Consider the following 22,590-nt stretch of genomic DNA (forward strand, 5'->3'; position numbering starts at 1 on the left):
CCGAGTGGATGCTCCGCTATAAGTTATTAGCATAAGTATTGTAAATGGCTTTAACAAACCTGCTGCTTCAACATTAGTAAATTAAATTTCAGATAAGCGACGTGACACAATGATGAATGAGGAGCACTGATGGAAATGGGATTACAGTCATATCTGATGGGAGTGGTGCAGAGGGAGGGGAGGCCACTTTATGCTTACAATTCTGTTGTTTTTGTTTGCGTCTTTATAATAAAATCTAATCAGAGGTGGAGGAGTGATCACATGATGAGTTAAGGTGCAACGATGAGCCTTTTGATAAAAGGCTGCAGGAGAACCCAGATTTCCGTTGGCTTTTAGCACCTCCTACCTCCTACCTAACAGTTTCCATGTTTTGTAGTGAAGGCCTGTGAGCGAACATGTGGGGCTTTGGGAGTGTGGCGAGCCTGCGTTTGTAACAGACGTTTGGTCCATGAGCTGTTCAACAGTACGCCTGTGTTCAGATTAGCAGGCTGAAGGTGATGTTGTCATCCTGCCATCACAGGAGAACCTACAGTGGAGTAGCGCCTCCACCACCTCCACATTTGGACAATACTTCATGCCTTAGAGAGAGGCTGGTTAGGCCAAATAAAACATTTGAATGTGTTGCCTGATGTCATCTGACCAAGGGAGCGATATAAGTCAACATTAGGCGGTAGGCTGGGGTTGGTGGTGGCACTACTGGTTAAGGTGGGGCATTAAATAACACCATCAGTGTTATCAAACACATTTTGAGAGGAGAAAGACGCCTTTTGCCAATGAACATGTATGGTAGAAAAAAGATGGCGCCGTGTCCCTGTGGTTGGCCCCGCCCTATGTCTGTGATCTTTCTCTTTAACATGAGCAGGCGAAGCCACAACCGGCACAGCCATCTTGGCAGAGGCCCAATGCTGGATTGACATCACAGACAATTCACTCACACAGTCTGATTCAGAATGAAATAGTATTTCTTAAATGCAGGGCCAGCTTAACGTCAGGATTTTAAATCTCCTCCACCAGCCTGAGCCTTCGCCCGGAGCTTCTGTCTGCCGCTGTGGCTCCGATGCTGTGGTCCAATCTCTTGAATTTTCTGTGCCATCACAGTGTGGTGAGCCAAGCCGTGTTTCATTTAATGTTCTTTTCCACACTGCTGTTTTTCTGTAGCGTCTCCTGAAAGGAGGACCAGGAGGGAAACGGCTGACCCAGCAGTCTTTGGAGCTTCAGTCACAGCTCAGAGCATGATCAGATTCAGACTCTGCTCGTCTTCATTTCTCGTCATCACCGTTTATGTTCTGCACAGAAGCCAGCCAGGCATCGGACTCGCCGCACAGGCAGGGAGCCTCCATTACTGCATCCTTATAATAAGCAGGATTATGGCAGGCTCATAAATCAGATTGGAAAAATATAGGCTCTGTGTGTGTACTTCAGTCATGAAACTAAGAAAAGCAGGAAGTGGAAATGAGCGGCGTCTCTCAGGTGGAGCCGCCGCCGTGCAGGCCACAGGTTAGCTTTATATTTGCTTATCGTGTTTGTTCAATTGGGACGAACGTATTGACTCCCACTCGATGGATTTCTCCTCCCTCGGTGGAGCAACTGCTCAAGGTCGTAGCTGGGAAAGTGGATGGTCTCTTCTGTTGTTGTGTAGAATGAATTCTCAGCTTTTTGCAGCATGTGGGTAAAAGGTTTGTCACTGACAGTTAGTGTGCCTCGCTGCTGGGAGGTGTGTGTCTGCGTGTGCAGTGTAACACAACAGGAGTGGAGCACATTTCTGTACCGGTGAACCGAGATGTGCCAGCTGGGTCTGCTCTGGAGCTTCCCCCGGTTGGACATTCACCTCACCAAAGAGGTGCCCAGGGGGCATCTTAACCAGATGCCTGAACCACCTCAACTGGTTCCTCTCAACATGGAGGAGCAGTAACAGACAGCCTGTGTGGTTTTTACCCACAGCTCATGGTCATGGGTAAGGGTAGGAACATAGATCGGCCGGTAAATTGAGAGCCTTCTGATTCTGATTGCATTTTGGCTTCGCTTTGTCTGGACCACAGTGGACTGTGGCAGAGCCTGCATCATTGCGGATCCTGCACTGATCCACATGTCGTTCTCCCACTCCATTCTTCCCCACTTGAGACCCTGAGGTACTTGAAATCCTCTTCTTGATGCAGTAACTCATCCCCAACCCAGAGAGGGCATTCCACTCCTTTCTCCCTGAACCAGGCACTACGCACAGAAAGGCCCCAGCCAGATTCCAACCCTTCTTACCGTCCCTTCATCATGTCCTGATGTTTCCAACAACTCCTCTAAAAGTGATGAACAGAAATCTCTGCTGCAGCTTCTCGTGGACAGACACATGTACAAACACAACTGTTTCATAACACACAGTCAGTGTGTTCTTCACACAGAGGCTAAACCATGAGCATGTATGATCCTATGGAATGATGGAACATCTGCAGAGTCCAGACTGTCCTGAGAACAACAAGCTGCAGCATGTTCGGCTGGGTATAGGGTTTTTACAGAAAGACATGTTCGTATTTTTTATATAAATGTACGTGTATGTTTGTCTTTGTGTTGTGTGTGTGTGTTAGGGTAGGAGTGTGTGCATTAGAGATCTATACCCCGAGCTGAGAGCACCTTCCTGTTAAAAGCTATCGATCTGACCATCTTTCTCCGCTCCCTCTGCTCCAGCTCAGCGTCTCTCAGCTCCATGTCTCCCCCTCCCTCCTCCCTTCCTCTGGGGTGGTCTCGGGTTCTCTCAATCATTACTGTATGGAGACAGAAGGTTGGAGGGGAGGGAGACGAGGATCATATGACCCTGCAGGATGGATGGAGGGAGGAAGGACACAGAGAACTCACAGTGGGGTCATGTGACGGAAGGAAAGAGGATGGAGAGCTGGAGGCTGAAAAAAGACAAGAAAGAGGAGAGAGGCATTATGGGAAACAGGAGAGGACGGAGAGAGGGGAGTGGGGAGGAGGATGGTGGGAGGAGGATGCAGGTGCTGATGGGAGTAATTTAACACTTGAGTTCGATTGAGGGCCGGGTGGGACCCTGCAGCTCTCCTTCAGCAGGAGGTCAAACACCGACAGCCTCAGCACCAACGCTCTCATTATTCCAGACGGGACCTTAAATCTTCACCTCCAACTTTCAGTCTTAGAGTCGTGTGTGCAGTTCTGGAGCCACCTGATCCTCATGTGGGGTCCAGTATTTGTTCTTTTAGCTTCCAGCTTCAGCTCATCACACTGTTTTCACACGTCGCTTCACAAATTATTATTGTCAGATATGAGCTACAGCTGCTTTATCCTTATCAGCCCAAAACAGTTTGGTTTTAGTAAAAGTGATTTTTATGCTCATAGTTTCCTCATAAAGAGGAAACAATCCTCTATACACATGCTACCTGCTACATGCTAGCTTTCAGAGATACTGAGCAGCTTGTTGTTTCCTCTTCTTCAAACAGCTGCTGAGCTTCTTTTGATGGATTCACGGTGCAGCTGTCTAATAGAAGGACGGCTTTAAGTGTTCATTAAGCTGTATTACACTGTCATCATCAACACCTCACCTCAGTCTGAGTTATGAGATGTGACGTGTGTGTCTATTGCTGCTGATCATAATATGTCATCTCTCCATATTGAGTGCCTAAGTCCCGCCCCTTCTGGTTTCATCACATGTGTAATATGTGTGTAATTTGTCTCTCTATAGATTTAAGATAAGATGAACTCAGCTCGTTTACCCAACCACAGCAAGCTTCATTTCACACCTGGAATCTACAGCATGTAAACATGTCGTGTGGTTTTATTTGTTAAGCTGACTGGTCGTGAGTTTTATGGAGACACAGGAAGTGACTGAAGGCTTTGAGTGAGCAGCGTGGTGAGAGAGGAGAAGAGGATGTTCTGTATAAAAACATGACATGTGCAGCACTAGAAGCCCGTGCAGCTGAAGCACAAAACTCTGAGATGAAATGACCGTGAACGCAACGTGTGGAACGTGACCCGGTGATTTATTTACATTACATGCTGCAGGGGAAATACTGAGCACACACGGAGCTGGAGGCGAGGGAGGAAGAGGAGGGAGGAAGAGGAGGGAGGAAGAGGAGGGCTGAAAGATGAATACTTGATAGTAACACAGTGAGGAGAAAAGGCTGATTTATTTTAGACATTAAATAAAAAATAAGTTTGAATATAAAGACAGTTAACTTGGTGTCAGACAGAAGTGGTTTTAATTTCAGTGATGACTGTGTGAGAGGGGAGGAGAGACGGAGACACACAGACAGACTGAGATAGAAGTATTGATCTGAGCAGAGACAATCTGCTGCTTCTCTCTGAGCCACTGACCCCGGTATAACGTCATTAACTCTGATGAGGAGACAAACAGAAAAGACAATAATGTGGTATTAGCGAGGCAGGAGTGGAGTGGATAATTAGGGCGATATCGCCTCAATAGCAGGTGAGACGCCACTCAAAATAATGTAGTACTGCCAGAGTGTGGACTCATTAGTGCAGGCTGCAGGCTGGGATCACAGTCAGGTGTGAGGTGGAGGGGAAATCAATGCTTGGTCTCACACAGCAGCACAGCGGAAACTGTAATCGGATTCCTCTGTGTTTTTGGGCAGTGAGTCCTTCAAGTAGCTGAAAATAAGAAACAAATTCATAACTGAAGAGCTGCTGCTTCAGTCTGCCTGGACTCACAGCGCTGCAAGATGCTCAGAAGCTTCTCTGTCCTGTGGTGCCTGAACACAAACTGAACAGCTATAATGAAAGAGAATTGTTTTCCTGCTGGAGGAGGAGGAGGAGGAGATGTTGATGAAGATTCTCAGTCATCCAGGTCATCATACGTAGAGAAGATTGAAGCAAGGCGTCTGGACTTGTAGAGGAGGAGGAGATTTGGTTTGATTGTCAGGCATGGTGACATGAGTTCAGGGACCTCTGTAATTTAAACTTGTCGGGAGGTTTGAAGGTTGAGTGTAAACCCCAAGAACAAATGTTCACTCTGCTCATCAAAACATATCAACAACACATTTAACATTATTTATGCTAAAGTCTAGCAGCTGCTGTGTCTGCATTCTTTGGTCCCAGCAGCAGAATTAAACTGTTCAGTTTAGCCCTGAAAACTTTATCAAGCTGAAAAATGTCCACAGAAGGAAAAAAAAACATTTTCTAGGCCACGAAGTGGATCGACTGCATCCAGCAGTGGAAGGTTAGGGCTTTACAAAGGATCAGAATATGACCAGTCTAAGAGTCCTTCAAAGACCTGTAGGAAGTAACAGAGTTACAGAATTATATTTAAGGTCAAACAAAAGAAAAACAGTTTTTTTTTTCAAGGTGAATGAAGCAGAAAAAAATCAACAAACCTAAATAAAGAACTGGTGGAAAATATATTGACCAATGCATGAGGCTGCTGCTGCACAATGAGACAAGGTGTCAGTTTAACGTGTGGCCACACTTCTACACAAAAAAACAATATTCAGATATATATTGATATTTTTTAAAACGATAAACAGGGGCTGTAGCTGCCCCGGCCAGTGCAGCCTGCATCTCTTCTGTCAGGTCTGCTGCAGCCTCTGCAGGAACCACCGTCACATTTCTGCAGTGTCCTCTGCTACACGTTCTGAGGAAAGTCAGGGAATTAGTCTCATCTCACTGTGTGTGTGTGTGTGTGTCTCGTATTACAGTAAAGTGGGCATTGAGCTTTTCAGAACTCATTGCCTAATCACGCTCTCCATCCTCCTCTAATGGTGCCCTGATTTTTGACACTGAAGTGCATTACTGGTGTGTGTGTGTGTGTGTGTGTATGTGTGTGTGTGTGTGTGTGTGTGTGTGTGTGTGTGTGTGTGTGTGTGTGTGTGTGTGTGTGTGTGTGTGTGTGTGTGTGTGTGTGTGTGTGTTTGGAGGGCCAGGGTCTTGTGTGTTGTTGGTCAGTGAGTCAGACAGGAGGCCTGCTGTCCCCCAAGACCTCATTATAGCTCCAAGGGGGAAACTCTCTCTCTCTCTCACACACACACACACACACACTGGGGCATTTAACTGGCACACTCAACTACACAAACAGGAGTCAACTGTCTGAAAACGGGCATTAGAGAGCTCAGAAGAAGCATTTACAGAGCAGGGTGAGCGCACACACAGAGTGCTGCACATAGCAGTCATACAGCAGAGTCCTGGCGTTCCTGTCTGCTCTGTTAGTCCTTCAGTCTCTCTCCTGCAGTTGTCACCACATTAAACAGCTGAGTGTCGTCTCAAACATCACACACACGCCCTGCCTCATGCCGCTGGTGCAGCTGAGTCACACACACACACACACACTTTCCTACAGTTTATGTGTAACTTTGTTCTCTTGCTTTCTGAAAGCAGCTTGTGTTTAACAGACTGCTCAGACTTCCAGGCTGATGTGACTCAGGTCTGATGTTTTCAGGTCTGCATGGACAGAAATCTGATTTTTAAATCTGACACTGAGTGGGGTTGTCACTGTGACAACGGCCCTCTACAGACATGATGGCGGCGGCTCGCTAACTTTAGGACATCCTCAGCAGCTTTGGTGCGTCCTTTGTAAACGTGATGGTTCTTACAGGCATCATCCTGCCGACATCTGCCCTTAAGTTTAGAAATGATCTTTCCTCAACATTGTCCAAACAACTCAACCACATAATGTGGTTACAGCTAGAAATTAGTTGAATGTGTAGTTTCTTGGAGAGCAGAGATTATTAATTTAATTTCACAGTTGATTGAGATGGAAATAAATTCCCTGAAACAGAATGAAGATCAGCCGCTCCTTTAACTTTAGCATGTGATGTCAGGGAGGAGCCACTCTGCTTCACTTTAATCAAGTTTTCATTTCTACACAACATGATGAATGAAAGAATGTAAAGATATCTGATGGAAATGCTGCTGCTCCCTTGTCTCCTGCAGCCGGTTTGATTCACATGTGTGCAGTTTAAAATGATTTGCTCTGCTGCTCATCAGTTTAAAAGGAGCCGGCTGACTCTTCTCTGACGCTGAGAGTCTGCACATGAACAGAAAAACACACAACGTTCTTAATTACGTAAGAAGTATTTCAACGTTTCCCCCCAGCAGCTGTTAGCGTGTGAGTGTCTGATGTTAGCGAACGTTCCGGCTCCTTCAGTGATCTAACTGTCTGTCTCTCTCTGCAGGATCGTTTCCTGGGATGTCGTCACATCCTCAAATCTGAGCACACTGGTGAGTGAATGTTTTAATCTCACTTATCTCACACATCAGCACCTGTCGCTACGCTAATTCAAGCTTTACAGTGGGTTGATGTTGGAGGCTGTGCTCTTTATCATCCAAATTACAGAGAAGAAATCCCATCGGATGTTTGTGACACATGAGGTGCTAACGTCCTGGCTGGACTCACCCACAGGTTTCTGTATAGAGTGCCTGTTGGAGGGCTCCATGTTGGCAGCGTCACAGTCTGCCTTAACACCAGATACAGGCAAAGAGGGTGGAGCACGAGTGGAGCTGAGGCAGGCGGGGAATCGCAGAGGCAGGAAGCTCATGCTGCAAGTTAGCACCATTACTTAAAATGGTCACACCTATAAATATGCATGATTTTAATATAATTAAAACACTGCTGTTCCCTGTGGAGACTATGGGGGGTGCATGTGAGACATTTTTGATTGATCCTAAATACTTGAATGTGTACAATGAATGGACTCCTGTACATATCTGCATCACTCAGTGTAGGAGCATGAGTACGTGAAGTGGAGAAAGGTTTCAGCAGCATGTAGACTTTAAATTGGCTCATTTAAAATGACTTTAGTAAATTGTCTGTGAAGTTCATGGGTTTCTCCTCTTCCTCCTCCTCTTCCATATCTTTAGACTTCCATGCTCCTCTCTCTCTTTTTACCTCCATCCGTCCTGCTTTCATCCATCTGTCAGCCCCCACCTCTCTTTTATCTCTCCATCTTTTGTTTAAATCAACTTTACTGTCTGCTTCTCTTCTTTTTATTCCTCTGTGCTGCGATGCCAATTAGTGTGTAAAATATCAAACCTCAAACAGCTCTCCCTCTCTCTCTCCCTCTCTCTCTCCCTCTCTCTCTCCCTCTCTCTCTCCCTCTCTCTGTGTGTGTGTGTGTGTGAAGCTGAAATCAGATGGATTTGGGTCATCAGCTCTCAGAGCTCACACAGAATCCTGACTTTATTTTTAATGCAGAAACTTGTTTATTTCTTCAGATTAACAGCCTCCATCTGAAATGGGTCTTTAACAGATATCATATTGATCTGGATGGAATTGAATCTTTTTATGGATTAAATACTTTAGAAAGATTTCCAATTACCAAAAAGATCTTCAGTGGCCCACTTAAACTTCTCCAAACTTAAAGCTGAAGGCTGACGGAGGACGTCTGAGATGGGATTAGCCTCTCAGAGATCAGTGCCGTGTGTGAGCCCAGCCTTTGATAAGCCATGCATCAGAAATGAGATGTTTCTCTCTCTGTGGTGAAGCTGCTGTTACGTTTCTGACACTTTGTTCATGTGATCGTGCTGAGGCGTCACCTGGATACTCGCTGAGGGCAGCTCAACCAGTAATTGTGCAATATGAGCTGATTTCCTGCTGACGTTGCTGCTGTTTGACCTGTGTGACCTCAGTGTGTGTGTGTGTGTGTGTGGGTACCTCTCAGATCCTCTGTTTGTTTGCTGTTCATACATGAACAACTGAATTGTTTTTCTTTTTAGGATTTTACAACGTCTGCTCCATGCTACATTATAACCCTCTGAGCACACACTGTGAGACCACACACACACATCTATCTGTCAATAATATTGACACCTCACCTGAAGATTTTGGGGATTTTTAGAACAGTACCCGATTCAGGCCAAACCCCCCCACTGAGGGGGCAAAGTAGGATTAAAATCCAGCCTTAAATCCTCCAGGATGTAGCCAGCCTGAATGAAGGTGCTGATGGGACCTGACTGTGTGTCAGTGTCGGTCCTTTAAACTCATACCTGCTGCTGTCAGTCAGATTTTCAGTTGACACTGATCTGGCTTTTTATTGCTTAAATTAGCCTGGACTCTCTCATCTGTATTACACACACTGACCTGTGTGTGTGTGGAGTCAAACATAACCCATGCCAGTGACAAGCAGACTACATCAGAGTGTGTGTGGACCACGCAGCGGGTCAGTGTGTGATCTCTGATCGGCTCAGCTGTGGCTTGTAGATGCGGCAGAGTTCTCTCATTTCATGTCAGCTAAATATTTATCCTGCTGCCATGTTTAAATCATGGTGAGTGAAGGACGCAGGACAGTTTTTTCCTTATAATCAGTGACTCTGAGTTTTAAAGTCCTTTGAAAGCGGTCTGAGAAACCTTTGGTGACAGTCATGACTTTACAATCCTTTTATCAGGAATGAAAAGTGTCAGTGTGCTTCTGGCAGTGAGAGAGAAGCTGGACTGTTCCAGGCAGGATAAGAGAGCTTCCATGAGAGCTGTCTTTTTATTGAAACATGGTCACATAATCAGACAGACTTCCTCAGTGACCGAGGCCTTAAGTTTACCTCATTCAGTGTTATTATCTCATGGGTTCATTGGTTGTTAAATCACAACACGCAGCTGGTGATCAGGACCGTCGTAATGCTATCAGAATCAGAACTGATGTTAGATGGGTGGCTGTGGCTCAGCTGGTTGTTGGTTTGATCCCCGGCCCTGGCTGCATGCCGATGTGTTGCTTGTTTTAGGCAGCAGTTATGCTGATATTGCACGATGGAACACATTTAACAGGATCATTTATCTCATATTAATATGAGAAAACCACTTCTTCTGTCAAGATGACAGGATAGTTATGGAGGAAATGATTGCATTGCCCTTTTTCATGCCATTAATTTGAAATCAATGAAAGTTGTGACTTTATAACTGGTCCATTTATTATTGTGCGGTAACATAAAGCAGATTTCTCCTAATGAAAACATTATTTATAACCTTTCTATAACTCAAGATGCACAGATGTGATTTACTTGCTCCCTGATTTCAGGCTTCAGTCAAATATAGTTGGTGTACCTGTACACATGGACATCCGTCAGCATCATTGATAATGTATTGTAGTGTATTGTTTGTATTAAGACGAGCGGTCCCGTCTCTCCCATAAAGCTTGTTGATGGCAGCAAAGGCTTTCAAAGTCTAATGCAGACTGCTCTCATCTGTCCATAGGACCTTGTTCCACAGGTTTGTCCAGTGGCAGGTTTCTGAAGCTCAGCTGCTTTTTAGACAGAAACGTCCTTCTCTTTCTCTGGCATGTCCACTCCTGGGAAGGTTCATGGTCTTGAATGCTTTCCATGTAAATAACTGAACTGTAAAATGGTTTTATAAAACTTTTCAGATTGATGTGCAGCAACAGTTTCTTGTCTCTGCATCCGAAAGTTTAGAATCAAACCAAGTGAACCTGTAGTGTAGTTTCTTGAAGACGTTTTGCCACTCCCCTAAATGGCTTCATCAGCTCTTCTTCAGAAAACCGTGCTGGGTCCAGGTGGCTATAACATGACCTGGATGAATAAAGGTCTTTACAGACATGTGGAGAGGATGGTTATGGAGTCACATACAGGCGTGTACAGGCCATCCGACACAATCAGCTGCAGTGTGCAGTAAAGAATCAGGTCTCTCAGTGTTTGATGCTACGCTAACAATCCTAATGGCAGTGATTGTAGTCACTGAGCACACGTTGTGTTTGCTCCACTGTGGTGTGAGTTCTAGTTGAACCCTCTTCCTGATTGTCAGCCTACCACAATGAGTCTTTATCATGAAGCACCAGACTCCATTCTTCCTCTCTGGATGTTGGCCTCCTCTACACTGTAGGAAAATCAAGCGCTCATTCAGCCATATTTGTTCTCAGCAGGTGTGCTGCTCGCCACCGGCTCCTTGTGCTGCTCCTCTCATGTCTGAGTGTCTCTCTGCTCCGCCGTCCGTGTGAGGCTGCTGGGACAGCTCATCAGAGACAGAGCAGGGCGGGGCAGACATGTGACGCCACCAAACCGACCAATCACAGGTGTTTCTGCAAAAGTCACAACATGTAGATTCATCGAATCTATCAAGTTATTGTCATTCATTGGATACAGCAGAATATATATTGTACATTACAAAAAGCAGCAGGGGAGATGTATGTTTGTCATCAAACCAGGAAGACCTTTTTTATTATTGAATTAAAGTTTATGAAGTTTTAATCAGCAGGATCATCTTCACTAATGAACACCACTTAGGATTTTTAAAGCCTAATTATGACCACCAGAAGCTAAACACTGATGCTACACTATAGTATAAGTGTCTGGTTAATAACTCATATTTAAATTTAAAAATAAATTAAATTTGTGAATTGTTGTAAATCAGCTACGCCCAAACTTGAATTTTCCAAAATAAACACAATTATTCGCCTAAAGAACATCTTGGTGCTTACTAACAGTGTTTGTTAATTACAGGGGCTGATTGATGTGGAATATGAGCAGCTGATGTAATGGAGGAGAAGCACAGCTCCTCCTGGGCACTAACAGGCAGGAAGTAATGGACTCTTTATTGAATTAGATGCTCCACAAAGCCAGAGCAGTCGTTATTATCCAGCTGAGATCCTGACACTGCCATTGATAACAGGATCCATTAACCCGATTGGCTGCACACACATTAATCAGAGCATTTTAAAATGGTTAATTCATCTGTCCTGCTGCTGTGTGCTGACTTCTCATTTGGAGCTGCTGTGTGCTGCGTTCAGGGTCTGCGGGGTGTGTTTGATGTCGTCTGTTGTTTTACACAAACACCTTCGTTTTCTCTGTGTTTAGAGGCGAGGGAAGTGTTTTCTGTGTGGACCAGCAGCTGTACACACCTGCCACCAACAGTTAGAGGGGACACCTCGAGCAGAGCAGGGAAATGTTCTGTTGGCTGTGAGTGTTGTGTTTAAAGTGTACAGGAGATTACAGGAGACATTTCATTTTAGCAGTCTGTCCTCTACCTGGTCATGCAGTTCGCCTAGAGGGCGCTGTGAGATGATCTATGAATATATGTAGCTAAAATAATAAAATAATATCTTACAGTGCAACTAAATTATTGTTTTATCTTCATGAACATTTTGGGGCTTCATAGGACCCCATTCTTTCTAAATTGCACTCTCAGTGCCCCCTGTAGGACAGGAGGTTCAGACTATGTAGAAGATTGGACGAGGTAGATTGAGTCAGCAGCAGCTCCGCCCAGCAGATCTCACGCACCTGGAAGGAAAAGCACAGGAGACGAGCAGGGCAAACAAAACAGAAAGGAACCACTAGGGGCATCAGGCCTCTCACCACATCACAGGAAGTCGAGACCTTCCTGATGAAGGTGAAGGCGTCATGTCCTGTGACAGCTGTAGTATCAGCCACCCACTGCTAGCTAAGGCAAGCTGCTGCCTCTCTTCCTGTACCAACCAACAATAAGATGCTTTACTGCCCCCTAGTGAGACAGAGCAGTTATAGATCATCAGTATCACCATTATAACATCCAAACCTAATTAAAAGGCGCAAACACAATCATCTCAAAGTGATGTGAAAGTGTGAAACAATAGGGCTTTCAGAACTAGCTAAGTGTTAAATGTAGACAATTAATGAACCAAAAACCTGCTGTTGATGGTAACAACACACTGAAACACACTGAAAAAGATCTTTTACAACGCCTTACAAATGTAGAGCGCTGTGTGTGCCTCAGGCAACAAAGCATGAAATCTGCTTGTTCGGTGAGCTGACAGAAACCCGAGTAAACATCGTCTAATAGCAGCGTTTTCTCTGCACTTCTCTTATTATGCTGTATTAACTCCCGTCTCTCAACAATGAGAGCTGATTCATTCGAGCAAGATGTAATGAAGACAAACCCAAATAAAGTGCAGATCAACTTCTCTCCTCGGCTAATTGAGACCCTGAAGATTTCCCCAAATGACATATTGGTGCCGGGTGTGATTATTTGGGGAGATCTGTTGAAAAATGACAAGAAAAGCTGTAACAAACAGCGTTTACAGAGCAGCAGCAGCTGTTCGCTTAAAAACTCTTTAACACCTGCAGATTCCAGCAGATACAACATCTCAGGAAATTATAATAATTATATACACACAAGCGGGTTCTGTGTGTTCCTGTCATCTCGGTATCATTGTTTACTGCAACATTAAGTCCTGCTTCTCTGTGGAAACAACACAAGCATGGCTGGAAACAGGGAGGCCAACAGGAGCTCCCCGTGGTACACATATTACTATTGTACTATTTGAATTTTGACAGCCGTTCTATTTTCTCTGCATGTAGAAAGCTGCAGATCAGACGGATACTCTCTGAATGTTGGTCATGTGAGTCCATCAGGGCTTCCTGCTTGTTGCTGAAGATTGTTCCATACTCCACAAGAACAAAGAACTTTCTTCTCGCTCCCCGAGTGGCAAGAACAATTCGGCAAGGACTCCCCGAGACGTGTGTGTGCAGAACTCCTCATGCGGCCTCCCACTGCAGCACACGTCACACACTAAAGGTTGACAATGCAGTTGTGTTGTAAACTCTGTGAAGGTGTGGATGACTCTGCAGTAACACATCCCGTCTCCCGGGGTTTAATGTGCGTCCAGCCGCTGTAACGCCGTGATCAATACTGGGGTTAGTTTTTATCGCCACCTTGTGGACAGACACTCTCCTCTGTGCGCCGTGTTTCTCCTTCCAGGAGCTGTTAGTCAGCGCCGAGAGCGAGAAGAAAGTTCTTTGTTCTCGTGGAGTGTGGAACAGCCTTAACGAGGTGTGATGATGTGTTTGTGTTTCTGGTCGTGTTTTTGGAACTTGTGTGTGATACATTCAAGGACCACCTGGAAGCTGAAAGTGCAACTTGTTCTCTGGTGTTTTTACAGTTTCTGACTGTGATGAATGATGTCATTTCGTCCTGCATTTCAAACCTGCCAGCAGGTTTGGTTGTTTCAAATGAAAGTGAATACATGCTGCAGAGTAGAAGCACACTGGAAACAACAAACCACAGTCTGCTGCCAGGATTGTTTGTGTGTGAGTCGGACGCAGGTGTGATCTAAAGATGTGGATCCATCCTGGCCGCCTGCGCCTCAGTGCATGGCCTGTCGTGGTATTCAAATATCCTGTGACATTTGAATGCAGTCTGAGCTGTGACTGCTGCTTCTCATTCAGCAGCAGAAATGTCACAGCTGAATGTTTCATCATCCTTTCAAAGGTTTGTTGGCTGTAACTCCCACAACTCGCTGTGAATCCTGAAGAAACTGACGGTGATGAAATGTTTCGGCTGCGTCTGGGTTAGTCCTGTGTTTTGGTCTGAATCTGAATTTTTGCCGTGAGCGTCCTCACCGCAGCCTCGGGCATCTTTCTGCTCACTCACATTAATTGTTGCTCTTCGCAGTGCGTCTCTCCTCCTATAGATGTCCTTGTGACCATTTAAATTCCCTGCTCAGTATACATATGCATAGGGAGTGTGCATGTGTTTGTGTCTAATGCATAAATACCGAACACATGAAACTTTCATCAGAGACAGAGAAACTGGGTCGATGTGAGACGCAAAACAAGCAGAAACAAAAGTAAGAATTGATTAAATGTAAATGTGAATGCAGCACATTCACTGCTCTTCATTAGTGTAACGCTTCAACATGGCCGCCGTATTAGCAGGACAGCAGGTCCACTAAACAACCCCAGCTTGTTTACAGCAGCTGCTGTTTGTGGCACACATGAATATAAGATAGTGTTTGTGTTGAATAACTGGGGTCATCTTATAATCAATCTGCATTTTTACACATATTAAATACACCCACAACAATAGGTGGTGAAAAGAATATATGTAAATTGAGCAGGGAGATCTCTCATAGCTGCTCGTAGCTGCCAGACAGCTTACGGTCAGTGAGACAGGACGACGACATAGAAATGTCATTAAAAAGTGTAAATGTTGTACATGCAGTATGTTACGCCGACGATGAAAGCCTGTTCTATCCTATTTAGTTCTATGCTACACACACTGCTACCAGATGAGCAGGAACTTCAGAGTTCAGCAGTCACAATATATAGACCCATAAGACAGCCTCCATTAAAGGGCTGAACCAGACTAGAATATGGAAAATATTTCCACTTAAAGGCAGAGCTGATTTTCCCAGTGTAGGCTGGAATAATCAAAGAAAGCATCCTGAAGTTAAAATTGACTATGTGTAGTTAAATTACATTTTCAGCAAAATGTAATTTTTGCAGGCTGTGGGCATCAAGTGAAGAGAGAGGCTGCTAAATGCATGATAATAGAAAATAGGAAATCCTGATTTTTACTGTGTTTTAACTGATAAAATTAGCTGACAGCAAGCAAAGTTTTCCTACTTTGGTTTAATGTGAATCAGTCATTGATGGATGCACTTATGTTAGCAGACAGGAGCTAACATGTTAGCTAACTCAGTGTTCTTCAACCAGTGTGCCGTGGGACATTATCCAATTTCGCTTAATTGGTCCGATTATTATTCATTTACAGTAAATAAATTGTCTTAGTTGTTCTATGCCAGTAATATATAATGACGGCCATTGTGTTGGTCCGGCAGCATGAGCGCTACCTTAACTCAGTGCAGTCAGTCAGTGTGTTTATAGATGTTTATAGACATCCCAGGTGTGCCGTGGGACTAACATGTAAAATATGTGCCGTGGCTCAAACAAGTTGGGAAACACTGAGCTAACTAACGAGCCAGAGCCCCGGCATCATGAGTGAAGGACATTATAGAAACAGCTCGCAGCGTGACACCCTCACTCTTCATCCACATGCAGTCTCTCACAGTCCTCTGTCCCTCAGCCTGCAGCATTAAGGAGCAAATTCAGATTCATCAATAACATCGATTTATCGCCCAGCCCTGCTCAAAGGTGCATGAATGGTGCCTAACACCTGCCAGATGTATACATGGGCAAAGAAGTGGAGCTTCAGACATGGCTGTGGGTCTGCTGTGCTCTGACATGCAGGGCTGTGAGGAGCCCCTGGTCCACTGCTGTCCTCCTGTCAGTCTTTCTGATGGCGTCCCTGCTGGCCCTCAGCCCCTCGTCTCTCTGTGTCTGGCATATTCTCAGAGCACAGCCGTCGCTCGCCTCGGTGTCAGGGAACTGCTGCACATCTTTTTTTAAAATTGGGATTTTCCTCTCATCATGGCTGGATCCTAAGCTAATGAACAATGGCCCCCACCAGTGGAAACATCCATCACTCCAGCCTACATCCCCCACCTCTCCTGTTTTCTTTCCTCCAGTCGTTACAGTAACGGAGCACTCGGCCATTTCTCAAGCCATCCTGTAAATTCCACCGTGCCCATAATTACAGGCTGGAGTAAATGCATGCGTCCTCACGGCCTGAGGTCTGAGTCTGAGCCCGGTCTGCTCTGTGTAATATGATGCTGGTGGCTGGATAAAACACATGTCTTCTGTCTTCTGGAAAAGAGGCAGCGCTGATCTCGGCCGGGCGTCGTGGCTCGTTCAGTCGCTTGGAGGATTTGGATCAGCTTTCTGAGCGGCTGGAGCTTGTCCGGGATTGTTTGAATTCAAGAAGGCGCTTTAAAAATAGCAGAAACAAATAAGCCGCTCTTATTTTATACCTCTGTGTCTCTGTGTGTGTGTCTGTGTGTGTCTGTGTGTGTGTATATATATCTGTGTGTGTCTGTGACAGATTGAGACATGATGGTCACCACCCTCTGTTACTAATTCACTGACACTTCTGTTGTTTCCTCTGCGCTTGGAATCAAATCAGTTTGGATGGTGTGTGTGTATACGTGTGTGTGTATATATATATACATGAGTGTGTATTGTCTTTATGTGTACGCATGACAGTGTGTGTGTGTCTTTTTGGACATTTTGGTCATGTGCATATACATCCTTTAATGTGCTCGTGTCCAGGCTACATTTGTGCCTGTGTGTGCGCCAGACGGAGTCAGCTTTATTGGTATGTGTGTGTCTCTGTGTGTGTCTCTGTGTGAGCCTAACTGTGTGTAAGTGGGTTTGGCAGGCCTTGTGTCTGTATGCAGGCAGCACATGTTTTCCGCTCTATTTGGGTCTGTGTTTGCCTGTGTGTGTGTGTCTGTGTATGCATGCCTGTGTGTGTGTCTGTGTGTGTGTGTCTGTGTTTAGTCCATTGACTAAATATGACAAGGTCAGTTCCGTCATTTGCCTGTCACACACACACACACACACACACACACACAGATATACACGCACACACACACACACACACAGACACACACACACAGCAGGATGACATGTCTAAACATGTAAAAGTAGGCGAGTGTATTTACAGCAACACACACATCACACTCTACACTCACTTATCAGTCCTCAAGCAGACACTTCAAAAGGTGACGTTTCCTTTTCAGCTCATTGTCTTCACACACACACACACACACACACAGACACACACAGACACACACACAGACGGTATGTAAATGTTAAGCATACGATGTAAATAGGATGTTCTTCCAGCTGATTGGTTTGCTACCATAAAGGAACCTGATTGGACAGACTTGGTCCTTCACCCTCTCTGGTTTTTTCCAGGTTCTGCTGTTTTTATTTATTTATTAATTTTTGAAACAATTAACTGGAAAACCGTCCGCTCCACTTCAGTGTCGACATTCTTAGTGTATTGTGTATTTAAACATTGATTGTGAGGTGTCTTCCTGCTCAATGAGACACGACGGATGGTTAAATTTACCCGAGGTTCTTCCTCTGCTCCGTGGTTACAGAGTTAGCTCAGTGGCCCGCTGACCAGCTCGTGTTTTTTTTCGGCAGCCACGTGTTGATGTATAAAGAGGTTTTAGGGATGGATGCTGATGGATGGCTTTGTGAGGGCCTGTCCTGATTCGTCCTGTTCGGAGCGACGTTAACTTTACCGCAGTTTTATTTTCAGCGCGTGAATCAAAGCGCTGAGCCCGACACGTGTTTGTACCAAATCCTGAAAAGCATGAAAGGAGGCGGGGCTTCATCACGCTGCAGCCGTCTCCAGATTCACTTTCTATTTCAGGTTTGTGTTCTTTCTGTGTGAACTGCCCAGCTGCTCGTTCTATTACAGTGTTAGCCATAGCATCCTAGCATTACCCCGTCCGGGTAATTACAGTGATTATCAGCAGAACCAGCAGGGTGGAGGAGACTTAAGGCATAAAATGACCACGCTCTCTCTCTCTGTCTCTCTGTCTCTCGCCCACTTTAAATTTAAATTGTTATCTTTTGTCTCAAAGTCTCTGTTTTGTGTCTCTGTCTCCGTCGCCCCTCCTCCTCCTCTCACTGCATTCTGTTGTGTTTAAATAGAGGTGGTGTCATACTCACTCACACACACACACACATAGAGAGGTAGTGATGTCAGCCTCTTTCACACACACACACACACATACACTGGTGGTGATGTCACTCTCTCCCTCCCTCGCTCTCTCCCTCTCTCTGCCATGACATCATTGTCTGATGCCACACACACCCACATGCAGCACAGACCTCTACAAACATGCACACTTTAAATGGACGCACTAACCTGTCACATGTTGACAGGTGTTCATTACACACACGCACACAGACACACACTCACACACTCACAGTTTGTTTCTGTGTTTGAACGTAGTGTTATTAAATTAGATTTCATTCTTGCATTTCGACAGTTTTCTAAAACCTGCGGACACTTCGTTGGACTTGAGGCCGTTTCTGAAACCAGGTTTGAGCCACATGACCAAACAGGCCAAACTCTAAGGTTTGTGGACCTGAACAGAGGCGGTTCTCTGATGGAGTAAAGAAACAGGATGCAACACTTGGGACATGGTGGGTTCAGTTTGTGTGAGATCGTTCGTTGTAGCGCTGGGAGAGCTGCTTCCTGTTTGGGTCCGGAGGCTTCAGTTGTTTCAGTTTAATGTTTTCATTTTACACAGCGCTCGTCCTTGACTTCTCTGTTGACCAACATGTGATTTAAATCAGCCGGCGTCGCTGTAATCCAATCAGCTTTCAGGAATGAGTTGTTGGCTTAGCGTTTAATCCAATCTGTTTGTAGAAATAAGATGTTGCCGGCCAGCATCAATCAGACCTGCCCACCTGGTAATCAAATCCAGCAGCATGATTTACCGTACGGCCGTGAAATGCATGCAGGCTCGGATTCCTCCTCCACCTCTGCTCTTTATGTTTCCTCCGCTCTCGTGGTCCCTCCGTCATGTCAGAGGAATTTCCTTGACTGATGTGGAAGCCTTGCTCTGCTTGATGAGTCCAGTTGAGAACTCATCATCAGGAGGAAGGACAGCATGCTGAGGGGTCAGGGTGTCATCTAGAGACAGTCCTGGAGTTAATCCACGGTGTTGTCCTTCAACAATAGAGCAAAGATGCTCAGCAGGGAGAGAGTGGACCAACACTGTCACAATGTTAACAAGAGCATTTTTGTATAGACAGGTGGAGAGAGATTATGTTTTTAGACCTAATCTACACAGAGGCATTATTTATAATATTTTTTACTACAAAACCCACCACATGGTGCAAAGTATGTAGACACTGCTGGCCTCCATGTTTCCTGTCCAGTCCTTTAAACATTTGCAGATACTGATGAAGGGTAATGAGGTCAGGTGTCAGGTTGCGTTGAGGTCAGGACAGACCTCATGTACCTCAAACAGGGAAGATCATTTCTTTGAGCAACTGGTTTGTACATGTCAGAATATATCAAATGATTAATCATGGACAATCAATCAATAATGCAAACGATCATCAGCTGCACATCAGGCTGACTGATTAAAAACAGACTGCGTCCATTCACTTTTGGTCACATGGTGCATTGAAGTGTATAGAAATGTAGAGAATGTTGCTGAGACGGACTGAATTCAGACTGAAACCATATGCAGAGGGTCAAATGACTGACTTGTGACCTCCTCCTGAAGTATTTTAGACATAAATCGGAGTTTGGATATCGGTCTATAATTTAAGATGCCTGGAGCAGGAGAAGGTTTTTAAGTAAAGGTCACAAACTGAACCTTTGCAGTGTTTCTTAAGTAAAGTTTTGTATAATTCATGGTTTGTGGTCTGCAGGGCTGATTTCTGCTTGTTATGTTCAGGTTAGTCCAGGGGGGAGGAGGTAATAAGAAACATTGACCAGGTGTGAGGAAGAGGCTGGAGGCAGAATCAAAGAGGGTTTAGCTGACTTACAACAGCTCTTTCGAGTATTTTAGAAATAAAGGTGAGGTTGGAGATCGGTCTGTAGTTTCTAAGACGTCCGGGTCCAGTGAAGGATTTTTAAGTGTCGGAATGATCACAGCAGTTTTAAAAGCCTGTGGTACATATCCTGTTTCCAGAGACAGGTTGATCTGTCCTAATATAGAGTCTCCGATCAGAGGAATAGCATCTTTGAGGAGCCGTGAAGGGATCGGATCCAGAAGACAGGTAGTAGGTTTAGACTTGCTGATGCTGGTGGTCAGCTCAGGGAGGCCGATGGGCAGAGATTGTGGTTGATTTGTCCTCTAATAGTGGTGATTTTATCGGTGAAGAAGCTCATGAAGTCTTCACTACTAAGAGCTGCAGGAATGCGAGGCTCCACAGAGCTGTGGCTCTTTGTCAGCCTGGCCACGGCGTTAAAGAGAAAGCGCGGGTTGTTCTTGTTTTCTTCTATTAGTGATGAATAGTAGGCTGTCCTAGCTTTACGAAGGGCCTTCTTATACGTCAGCAGACTGTCTCTCCAGGCCCTCTGGGAGTCATCTGATTTAGGGGACTGCCACTTCCTCTCCATCCTTGGTGTAGTCCGTTTCAGTGATCGGATATTTGGACGGAGCAGCACACACGTGTCCTCAGGCTCACTTACACATTGGCCCACTGGCAGCGGCCATATGCACACAGCTGTGTTTGTGTGTGTCCGTGCTGATGAGAACTGAGTCAGCTGCTCCACCAGAGGTCCACCTGGACTCAGAGAACAGCACACACCACAGCCTCATGCTGTAACACTGCTGGCTGCCTGTTAATGAGATCAAACCTCTGTGTTGATACAGTGACACGTCTGCCTACAGTTACGATGCACCGGAAGACGTTACAGCCCATAAATGAGCCTGAACCTAAATTATTTCCCTCAGTGTGTCCAAAACGTTTCTGTGAGAAGAGAGTCCCCACAACGTCAGCAGAATAACTCACACACACACACACACACACACACAATCTCAGTGCTGACCTCATGCATGACTGATTCATGGCTTATTCCCTCGAGTCCATTTCTACAAGGACAGGTCCACAGAGTGCTAAGTGTGTGTGTGTGTGTGTGTCTGTGTGTGTGTGTGTGTGTGTCTGTGTGTAGTCATGTAAGACTCAAAGGGGGGATGGGTGAGCAGGGTTTTTAACCCCCCCGTGCTGAAGCATCTGAAAGAGTTTCAATAATTCATATGTTCAGTATTTGCATCTTTCTCTCTCTCTCTCACACACACACACACACACACACACACACACACACACACACACACTTGACAGAAGGCAAAGTGAATGCATCCTTTCAAATGCATGCAACCAAGCACATACACACAGCCCAGTGCACACACACACACACACACACACACACACATGATTTGATACATTGACTTGGATTTAAAGCACACACAGATACACAAACATTACACAACCTGTGAAATCGTGACTTCATGTTGCCGTCTGACGGCTGTCCGCTGTGTAAACCGTCCTCCATCACGCCATCTTATTTTTTACGTTCTGCCTTTTCTTAGCAGCCTCCATGCATGTGTGTGTCTGTGTGTGTTGTCATGAGATGCTGCTCGTCTAGCGTGCCAGACAGCCTGCATTACATTTGTGACCTACTTTGGTTCAGAGTGTGTATTTTTTATGAGAGTGGGAGATGTAGACGCTCACAGCGCAGAAGGAGAGGCACACACACACACACACACACACACACACACACACCCACACCCACACCCACACACACCCACACACACACACACACACACACACACACACACACACACACACACACACTCAAAGTGATCCAGATGTGCAGGTAACAGTGTGTATCACACACCAACACACACACATTGGGAACATGAGCGTGGAGGCAGCTCTTTGGTATGCCGGGGCAGCTCTTTCTGTTGTTCCTTCTGTTTGCAGTAAAAGGAAATGCTTAAGTATCATCATGCTCGAGTGGCGTTTCATTGGCCAACAGCTTATTTAATTCAGCCCCCTAAGCTTTTACACAGAGTTCCCAATTAATTTTTAAATTGCAGCGCTGAGTTGTTGACTAGCTTCTGACACTTGAAAAATGATGGGAATTTCCACACCTTGCTCAGCGCCGCAGCCGGCTCCATCCTGCAGTGCTGCTCAGGATCAATGAAGCGGCGTGTCGGCCTTGTGGCGACGCAGCAAAACAACAACACAACTTCAAATCACTCAGCGCTGGGCTTCAGCTGCTTTACAGTCACTGCCTTGACTCTTCAAGCTGAATGAGCCGGTCTGCAGCAGGTAGATCTGTCTCTGTTTCACAGCATGTCTGTGAAGGTCGTGTTTATCCAAGAGTTTAAAATCCAGGCCTGTGGACTCGTAGCATAGTTTTCTGATGTTGCTTCGCCTCTCATGAGATCAGTCATAGAAGCTCTGACGTTTGCCATGTCAGGTAGGAGTAAGGTGTTACACTCAAAGCCTGATACAGGGTTCTTGCAGGGTCTTAAAAAGTCTTAAAAACAA

The 22,590-nt window shown here is 45.4% G+C and overlaps 1 protein-coding gene across 2 annotated transcripts in view; it reads left to right on the top strand.

Moving 5' to 3' along the window:
- Positions 1 to 22,590, top strand: part of pcbp4 (poly(rC) binding protein 4) — a 73,609-nt gene that overhangs the window by 18,072 nt on the left and 32,947 nt on the right. For both annotated transcript variants that reach the window (XM_028429489.1, XM_028429491.1), the window contains exon 2: positions 7,128 to 7,173. The gene's annotated coding sequence lies outside the window, so the exon portion shown is untranslated. The remainder of the gene's footprint in view (positions 1 to 7,127; positions 7,174 to 22,590) is intronic.

This window comes from Parambassis ranga, chromosome 18 (assembly GCF_900634625.1).
Source record: "Parambassis ranga chromosome 18, fParRan2.1, whole genome shotgun sequence".
NCBI classification, from domain to species: domain Eukaryota; kingdom Metazoa; phylum Chordata; class Actinopteri; family Ambassidae; genus Parambassis; species Parambassis ranga.